The following is a 9,726-nucleotide window of genomic DNA, read 5'->3' as shown; positions in this document are numbered from 1 at the left end:
GGCTCGCTCAGACCATCAGCGGAGAGCGAGAAGCCTCATCCTCCTTTTATTAGGGTTTCAAAAGTTACTAAAAATAGAACAGGGGTATGAGCTTTACAGCCAACAATAGGAGAATTTTACAAGTGATGGTATCATTGATATGTCTAGCACCTATCAGGGAAGCAAGGCAGACACTCTAATCTTCAAAGCCAGCTCCATATCAAGACTTCATTAACAAGGAAGCAGACGGAGTACACAACAGAACCTGTTTTACCCAGGATTCCACGACTCAGTGGCCTCGACAGCCTAAAGCTGAAGGCGGAGATGAGAGTTGCTCATCGTCTCCTGAGTCATGGGATGTCACCTGGGTGGTGGGGCATGAGAATGCCCCTACCCAGAGATCTGTCTTCCTGCAACATCTCCCCCTTTTTGTTTTACAGACGTCTTATGGAGCATGACTGAGGAGATAGCAGACTTAACTTTCTGTCTTTTCTTATAGCGCAAAAACACAATAACAATAACTAAAATGAAAATAAGGAATAAAGAAATTGTTCCAACATGAGTTCCAATGAACCCATTAATATAGGGAACAGGATCCATTTTATCAATTCCACTCATAACATCTTCAAAAATACTTTGACCAGATAATTGTTCTAAATGTTTCTCAAAAGTAGTATGAATTTTAGTTTGTAAGGTAGTAATATGCTGGGTTAGATTATCATGATTTAGCAAATGCTTACGAACCCGTTCCCAAGGGAATTCAGTTTCATTATAAGGAACAGGAGTAATACAATAAGAAGATTGGTTCCAATCACATTTTAACAATAACTGTCTTTTAACACTTTGTAGTTGATCACCTACTAAAACAACTGCTTGGTTTAAATCAGCTAACTCAGACTGCATTTCAGCATCAATTTGGCGTTGAGCAGTCCATAATTGTTCAGAATTCTGATGCCAAGTCCTTACAAAATCCGCAGTCTGCACAGACTGATGAAGAGCAACACCAGCAGTCGCAGCGGTAGCGGTGACAGCAATTAGTCCCATGATGACTGCAATAAGGAGGCCAATAAAGCGCTTGCTCCGGCGAAGCAGTCGTTCAGCCACCTTATGAAGGAGTCCAGAGGCAGGGCTGTCTTGCCATGCACGGCCAAGCTGAACAGGCATCCAGACTCCAGTTCGGGCTCTCAGGAGGTAGAGACTTTCCTTGGGAGACAAACTCATAGTATGATTAATACAGGTATGCAGAGTACAATTAAAACAAGAGATTTCGCCGGTCTCAGGAACCCAGGTAACTTTCCCTTTGAGTAGTAAATAGGGAAGTTTAACACAAGCCTGAAAATATCTGGTAACATTTTGCACAAAAGTAAGGTTATGAAAACCATTGGCCTGATATAGCCGTCCCGTCCAGACATTAAGAGGTTCAAAAGCTGCACTTAATTTCCACAAATGAGGTTGAGAATAAAAGCCTTTCATATAGGGTAATGGTGGTGAAAAACCACTTTCTTGCCAAACAATGGAATCTCTGGCAGTACCGATCATCCAAGTAATGTTATTGGTCCATTGTATATTTTGCTTAGGATCTGCCGTACGAGCGGAGCCATACGGACTCCAAGTAATGACGCTTCCATAGGAAGTATTAACAATAACTCGTACTTGTTCTCCCCTGCACTGAGTCCAATGGACCCAATCAGTTACTGAGAGAAACGTTGGCATTTTACAGAGTGGCTCATTCGATGGAGAACAAAATTCACAATGATTTGGAATATAACCAGTAGGAGTATAAGCAGAGAGCATTATTAACAGCTTATTATATAACCCGGTGGTATTTCCTTCTACTGTGAGCCACTTTTGGAGACCAATATTAAAGCAGTGATAACCGGCACCAAAACAAATAGGTGGACCAGAAACTCCTGTAACATAATATGGAACCATTGTTCCTTCCTCATCAGGCTTTAAAGGACCACATATATCAAAAGGACCGGGAAGCCAACCTGTTTCATTATGATATATAGGAACAGTAGGGTCCCACCACGAGACCCCTCTCATTAAAGGTGGATTAGCAATATAAGCCCAGTAAGTATAATTTTCAGCATTAGCTCCAGGGGCCTGAATAGATAAAATGGCAAGCATTGCCAAAAACAAGGCCTCAGCTGTAAGTGGGCTATGATTAGCTCGGACTAAGGCTTTTCCTTCATTTACTAAATGTTTAATTCGATTTTAAGTTGGCAGGTTCCTTCAATCCTCCTCGCCGCTGTCCTCTCGTCCCCTCTTCTGGGAGGACATGATGCAGCTTAAGGCGTTTGTCAGGAATCCAAATATTCTGAGTGCCTGTGGAAATATAAGCATAACCTCGGCCCCATCGAATAACAGTTGCTGGGAGCCAATTGGAGGTTAAAACATCATAATAATAAACAGGTTGATTTATTGGTGAAACAGTTTTCATTGCCCAATGCCTTTGAGCTGGAACGAGAGAATCATCACCAATTTGCAAAAAATTTAGAGTAAATACTGCATTCATTAATCTTTTCTTAGGGGAGTCCATACTATATCCCCCTTTTTGTTTTTCAAGAAGCTCTTTTAATGTTCGATTATGACGTTCAATGAGAGCTTGTCCAGTGCTGTTATATGGAATACCAGTAACATGTTTAACATCATGTTGAGAAAAAAATTCCTGACATTTTTTTAGAGAGATAAGCTGGAGCATTATCTGTTTTAATAGTTTCTGGCTTTCCAAGAACAGCAAAAGCTTCGAGGAGGTGTGTAATAACACATCCTGCACGTTCAGAAGACATTGCTGTAGCCCATGAAAATTTAGAGCAAGTATCAATAGAATGATGAACAAATTTAAGCTTTCCAAAACTAGGTACAATAGTAACATCCATTTGCCAGATTTGATTAGGTAGCAAGCCTTTAGGATTAACACCTATTGGTAAGGAAGGTTGGTTATTAAGTTGACATGTAGAACAGTCCCTAATAATTTGACGTGCTTGACGCCAGGTAATGTTATGCCGGTGTCTAAGTGACCGAGCATTATCATGATGGAGCTGATGTTCAGCTTGAGCTTTGATAACAGAACCAACTAGAGTGTCTATATAATTGTTGCCTTCAGTTAAGGGTCCTGGCAAACCTGTATGGGAGCGAATATGGGTTATGTAAATTAAATATGGCGAGTTCGAAGGAGGAACTGCAACTGTAAGAAAAGAGTATTAAGTTCAGAACCATTCTGAGGTATGGTTACAGTTTCCAGGGCTTGAACAGTATGGGCAGCATACTGTGAATCTGTAATGATGTTTAAAGGAACTGAAAGGACATCAGTTAGAAGCATAACAATAGCGAATAACTCTGCCTTTTGTACAGAAGTATAAGGGCTTTGAATAGTTTTGTTATTTTTCAGGTTACTATAACCAGCAACACCAAATTTATTAGCATCAGTAAAATATGTCTCTGCCTCAGATAAAGGTTGTGAGACAACACATTTGGGAAGTATCCACTGAGTCCGCTTTAAAAACTGAAACCTTTTGGAGGAAGGATATGAATTATGAATTTTACCTAGAAAGTCAGAAAAGGCATTTTGCCATTCTTCACATAATATCCAATGATTAGCAATTTCTTTATTGGTAAAAGGAACAATGATTTCATCAGGATCTTGACCACAAAGTTGTCTAAAACGTAATCTGCCACGAATTATAATTTGAACAATTTTACTGAGATAAGTCTCTAGTCTTTTGGTTGATTTGTGCGGTAAGAATAGCCATTCAATAATGTTTTCGTCTTGACATAACACCCCAGTAGGAGAATGAGCACTGTGGATAATGATTAACTTAAGATTACTTAGTTGCTGAATACGATTTAGATAAATAATTTAGATTTAGGTTTTAATTCATCAGCTGATGGGTTTGCCCCGAGCTGACAGGAAACTGAGTAGTTAGGCTCGTACTGTTTGATGGGCCCCGAGCTGGGCCCTGCTGCCAGTTTCCCGACCCTGCTGAAGGGAGGGGCGGCAAAGGATTGCCCTGTTTATTCTTTTTGGAATGGCATTCATTGGTCCAGTGCCTTCCTTTGTAACACCTTCGGCACAGTCTCGGAGGCTGGGAGGATTTTTCTACCCCCTTTTCTCCTTTTCCTTTCCTGCAATCTTTTCTAGTATGCCCAATTTTACCACAATTAAAACACCTAATTTTAGAATTCTGAGAGTTTTCTTTCATAACCGAGGCTAACAAATTAATACCATAAGTCTGAGATCCAATTTCTCTACATGCTCTGATATAATCTTCAACCGTTCCACCCTTTTGTTTCACAGGAGCCAACGCCCTTTTACAATTCTTATTAGCATTTTTAAAAGCCAATTGTTTTTTAGTTCTTTTGTAAGATTTTCTTATTTGACAAAGCTTTCCAAGTATTTTAAAATGTATTAAGCCTGATTGGTTTAGTTTTCTTCTTTTGGGTAAGAAGAAAATAATAAATTCCTGAGATATTTCAAGGGCCCTTTGAAATACCTCAAGGTTGCAAGGAAGTTTTTTAACTTTTAAATTTTGGAAACCTTGTCAACTAAGGAATATATATTATGAAACAATATTTGACTTTAAAGTGATAATAAAAAGTATATAATATTAATATAGACTGACAAAAATTCAGTTTTTAGAATTGAGAAACATGAATTTTTGGATATTAAGTATTTGAGTAATATATTAAATTAGCAAGATGCCTTTCTTTAATCTGGCATCTAGTTCCTTTTACCAGTTGCTGTAACAACCGAAAATAAATCTTTTGTTTGTTAGATAACCCTGGTCCGCACCAGTTTTAAGTCTGCTGCTAGGCGCAGGCCGAGAGGAGGCGTTGCGCAGAACCGCGGCCCAGGGGGTGGAACTGCCGGCGCTGTGAGGGGCGCGGAGGGGGAACCCCCTGCTCCACAGGAAGGGCCCGACTTGTGTCCAGAGTCGTTGCCGCTGCCGCCGCCGGCCCCTCGGGTATTCGAGCCCCCGCCCGCAGTGGGAACCTCCTCCCGCCACCGCCTCCTTACTTTTCTTTTGAGCCATTTCGGGCTGATTATAAATTCGAGAAGGCAATTGCTCCTCCTTGCCAAGTGGCTCAAAGTCTGATTGAAATGGCTGTAAGGCCTTCGACACCTGGTTAAAAGCGGCCTGTGTTTCGGACCAGCTTGATGAGCTCTTCTAAGAGCTTTACCAACTAGTTTCCACACCCTTAAACTTAACTGATTTCTTCTCTCTGGAGTAAACCAATAACAGTGTTTCTTGACCTGCAAGAATAAATCTGTTAAGGCACTCTCTTTTATTTGTACACCTGAACTTCTAAGTAAAGACTTTAAAAGCCTAATATATTCTTCCTTAACTGAAGGATTGTTCCCCATTACTCCGAAGCGTTTTTCCGAAAAGTTTGCTTAGACCCGTGCGATTTCCTTTTCGGTCCTACCCGTCCCGGTTTTTACCTTCTGGTCCGTGCTCGAGCGCCAGATGTTGCGTTGGTTGTGGTTTCGGACGCTGAAATAAATCCGGCAGGCAGGATGATTGGCCAGTAACGAACGGAGGGCTGTGGCTCGCTCAGACCATCAGCGGAGAGCGAGAAGCCTCATCCTCCTTTTATTAGGGTTTCAAAAGTTACTAAAAATAGAACAGGGGTATGAGCTTTACAGCCAACAATAGGAGAATTTTACAAGTGATGGTATCATTGATATGTCTAGCACCTATCAGGGAAGCAAGGCAGACACTCTAATCTTCAAAGCCAGCTCCATATCAAGACTTCATTAACAAGGAAGCAGACGGAGTACACAACAGAACCTGTTTTACCCAGGATTCCACGACTCAGTGGCCTCGACAGCCTAAAGCTGAAGGCGGAGATGAGAGTTGCTCATCGTCTCCTGAGTCATGGGATGTCACCTGGGTGGTGGGGCATGAGAATGCCCCTACCCAGAGATCTGTCTTCCTGCAACAAGGCCCCAAGAAGAAGAGGGACTTTGTCAGGGAGCCAGGGCTGATCTAGGACAGAAATGCTGGTCCTCTGGTTCCAAAATTCAGAGGGAAAAGGAGAGAGAATGAGGGGCAGGAAACATGTCCAGCTTCAAGTCCTGCAATTCCCATGTATATTCCCTTTGGTTCCCATCGTAAGAGAGCAGCCCAGTACTGACCCTGGCAGGAGCCTGTGGAGGCAGGTGGCTTCCACTGAGTGTGCTCTGAGGGCTCGGGTTGCTGCCTCTCACCTCCCACGGAGGCTCAGTGTAGCAGGCTTCTCAGGTCTCCCTGCCTCCCGCACAGACATCCTCTGTCAGGGGAGGAGGCCTGGTTGGGAAGGGAGCTGGGTGGGTCAAGCTCTACATTGGTGTGAAAGCTTCATCCTTTGCATGGGCCCAGAGAGGTGGGCAGGAGGGTTCAGCAGATAGGTAAACTGGTCAGAGCCCGCTCCAGTAGGAGGGGAGTCAGAGGGAGGCCAGGCCCTCAAAGAGGAGAGATGCTCTTCCCTCTGCCCCACAGAAACTGTTCCACTGCTATCTTTAGTTCCTCCCCTGGGCCAGCCAAGGGCCTCAGTGGGCAGAGGCAGGTGGGCAGACAGGTGATGGGAGGGGAGAAGCTGCCAAGCCCCAGGGAACAGACATCTGCAGGAGCTGGCAAAGGCCCGGAAGACTCCACCAGTCCAGGCAATTGCAGCCTTGCCCCGGTCATCTGCTCAGGTGGAGTGAGACCCTTCCCCTTCACGTGAGGGGCACTGCCTCCTGGTTTCATCGATGTCATTTTATACTGCCCCCTTCCCCAGGCTACCAAATGTCATCTTATGGCCACTCGCTACACCAATGCTTATTTGGCTGGTTAGCTGTACAATTTAGGAATAGTACAGGAATAGTCGTCTGGTTGCAAATCACCATTGTATAGGTGGAAAACCAAGGTCTGGGTTGGGGGCAGGGCCTGGGTCAGGGCCCTGCACTTTTTAATATGCTCATCACCTTTTCTCATGGAGCACTGTGGTAAAAAGTTACCTACTTTTTAAATTATTTTATACACATTCATACATTATATATATGAAATATATTTCATAATATTTTGATTTTTTAATATTTTACAAAATTCAAAAGGCACAAAAAGTCTGTACCCCTCCCACTGCTTTTCTTGGTCTCCCACAGCCCCTCCAAGATGCTGTTGTTGACTTTTCTTATTTTCCCTTACAGAGATATTCTACCTGTATGAAACTTTTACACTTTTTAAAATCATAAACTTCATATGCTGTACTCGCTGTTCTGCATTTTGCTTTTGCATATAATAAATCTTAGTTAAGATCACTTAATTTTAGTACCTAGCTGCCTCCTTCTTTCTGATAGTGCATAATAGTTCATTGTATGGCTGGAGCGTAATTTAACTAGTCTCCAATTTAGGTTCCAAACTTTAACTATGAAAACAAAAGTTCAGTGAATATTCTGGTGAATATTATACATGTCTTGGGGCAACTGTATACCCACAGGGTAAATTTCTCAGAGTGAAATTACTGGGACAAAGAGTTCATATATTTAATGTTTTTGATAGATTTTACCAGTTTGCCCTCCAAAGGGGTTTTACCAGTTAACTTGCCCACCAACAGTGTGTGCTGGTGCCTGTTTTCAGGCACCTTTAACTGTGTAAGTTCACTTTTGTTTTTTTCTTTGTTTTGCCAACCTGATAGGTGAAAAATGCTATCTCGTAGTTTTAATTTACCTTTCTTATATTATAAATGAGGCTGAGCATCTAAGATAGAAACCCAGAGGGCAGTCTGTAACTTGCCACTGCCCCAGGCTGGGCCTTGGTGCTCCCCTACTCCCCACTCCAGTAGGTGAGAGGAGGCAGGGAGGCCTGGGCCCTCAGTCCTCCCAAGATCTGTGTCCCCGCCCCCTTACCTAAGATGAGTAACAGTTTCTCCTGTGTTACTGGAAGAGGCATGTTTTATTCAGGCACCCTGGTTTGTCCTGCTTTTCGGTCCCTGAGGGCTGGGACTTGGCCTCTGATACAAAACAGACCGATGCGCAGCAGGGGAATGGCAAGATGAGACCTGCTTTTATTGGAACCAGAGCTGGGCTAGACAGGGAGTGGGGAGGAGGCTGCAGCAGTTTGGTGGGCATGGAGGAGTCCGAGCCAGCAGTGGGGTGTGGACCCTGAGACTCGGTGCAGGACTGACTCAGAGAAGAGGAGGAAGGAGAGTGGCAGACAGATGATAGGGGACGTTCGGTGTAAGACGAGTGAACTGGAGGTCACCTGTGGGGTAGACAAAGGAGGAAATGCTTGTTGGGTGAATGTCCTCCCAGTGGCAATAGGAATGGAGTGGTCCGTGTCCAACTGAGACAGCTAATCCAGCCAGTGTGGCCACAGCAGGTTAAACCACCCCTGGGCGTGTCCTCCTCCTGGCTTTCTGCAATGACACAGCTGGTTCCCTGGGATGTAATTAGCACAGAGCTAACTCTACTCCTGATTTACCACCTTGGTCTAGCTCCTTCCATGAAGCCTCCTCCTGTCCCCATGGCTCAGGGAAGAGTGGGGTGGGGAGTGTTGGCCTGGTGGCCAGAGCAGCAGAGCTGGCGGGAGAGCAGGTTATCTGGAGGTGGTGGAGCAGAGGACGCTAGGCCCACGGAGCCCAGCCCCCATCCCAGTTTCTAGAGTGTGGCCTGAGAGCAGAGGTGGTCAAGCTGGTGCCCACTCCAGGCCTCTGTGTTCAAGATCCTCCTCCTTTGACCCATGTTTCTTCCTCCAACTGTCACCCTGTCTCCTCCAGAGTCCCCAGTCCCCAGTGAAGGCGTCTCTCAGGTGGCAAAAGAACCCATAATAAGCACCTTAGTCTCTGGTAGGGCTGTCATATCAATTTCAATTTCAAATAATAAATGATGTTTTTAGCACTGTATAAGTTTATCTCAAGTATTGCACGGGACATACATTCTAAAAAAAACAGTAGTTGCATATCTGAAATTCAAATTTAAGTGGGTATTCTTAATTTGCTAAATCTGGCGATCCTGCCCGTCCTCCCACAGCGGTGGAGACAGCACCCCCCACACACCCCCACTCTCACGCACAATCGCCACTCTCAAGGGAGCTCCAGGGGCTTTACCTCCACTTTCAGGGCAGATGGTTGCCTGACAACACCCTGAGGGGGGTCACCACTCCCGTTTCACGGGTGAGAAAACTGAGGCTCAGAGGAGTGCAGCGTCTTGCCTAAGGAAGACTCTAGGGCAGAGGAGGAACGCCAGCCCCTGCCTGGCGGACTCCAACGTGCAAGCTCTTCGCACGCCGCGCGCAGCTGGCAGCTCACCCCGCCTCGGAGCGGGGACCCCCCCCCCCCGACCCCCCCTTCGCTTCCCCGCGCCGAGCAGACAGGAGTTGGAGCTACAATACTTCAAGTAATTTTGAAACCAAGCGCCTGTTAGAAATAACAAGACCAGCCCCGGCCATTTGCATAGCTCTCTGTCCCAGCAGCCGATTAGAGTAACTAAAAAAGCAGGTGGGAGAGAGAAGGCTCGTGGGGCCCTTCCGCAGGCCCTGGGACCCTTCTGGTGCTCTGGGTGGCCGCGGAGGCGGGGGGGTGCGGACGGTGGACCCTCTGGGCAGACTTCCAGGCGATCCCGGGCTAGAGACCTGGACGTGCAGGCTGGGACCGCGGACCCGGGCGGCGGGCCCAGAGCTCGGGCCGGAATTGGGGTTCCCGCCGGGCTTGGAAGACCCCAGTGGGCGTGGACGCGTGCGCGGTGTATAGTTCCTGACACTCCCTGCTAGGTCGTGGTCCAAT

At 45.5% G+C, this 9,726-nt stretch overlaps 1 long non-coding RNA gene across 1 annotated transcript; it reads right to left on the bottom strand.

Annotated features, from left to right (window-relative positions):
• Positions 1-7,987: 7,987 nt before the first annotated feature.
• Positions 7,988-9,226, bottom strand: LOC149997812 (uncharacterized). Its single transcript, XR_016507254.1, has 2 exons — positions 9,052-9,226; positions 7,988-8,207 (listed from the first exon to the last, which is right to left on the bottom strand). It is a non-coding gene; the product is annotated as an uncharacterized LOC149997812 (long non-coding RNA).
• Between the last annotated feature and the right edge of the window lie 500 nt (positions 9,227-9,726).

The sequence above is a fragment of the Furipterus horrens genome, unplaced genomic scaffold (assembly GCF_987537825.1).
Source record: "Furipterus horrens unplaced genomic scaffold, mFurHor1.1.pri manual_scaffold_11, whole genome shotgun sequence".
Taxonomy (NCBI): Eukaryota; Metazoa; Chordata; class Mammalia; order Chiroptera; family Furipteridae; genus Furipterus; species Furipterus horrens.
The sequence above is the reverse complement of the archived record's forward strand: the minus strand, read 5'-3'. Positions and strand labels throughout refer to the sequence as shown.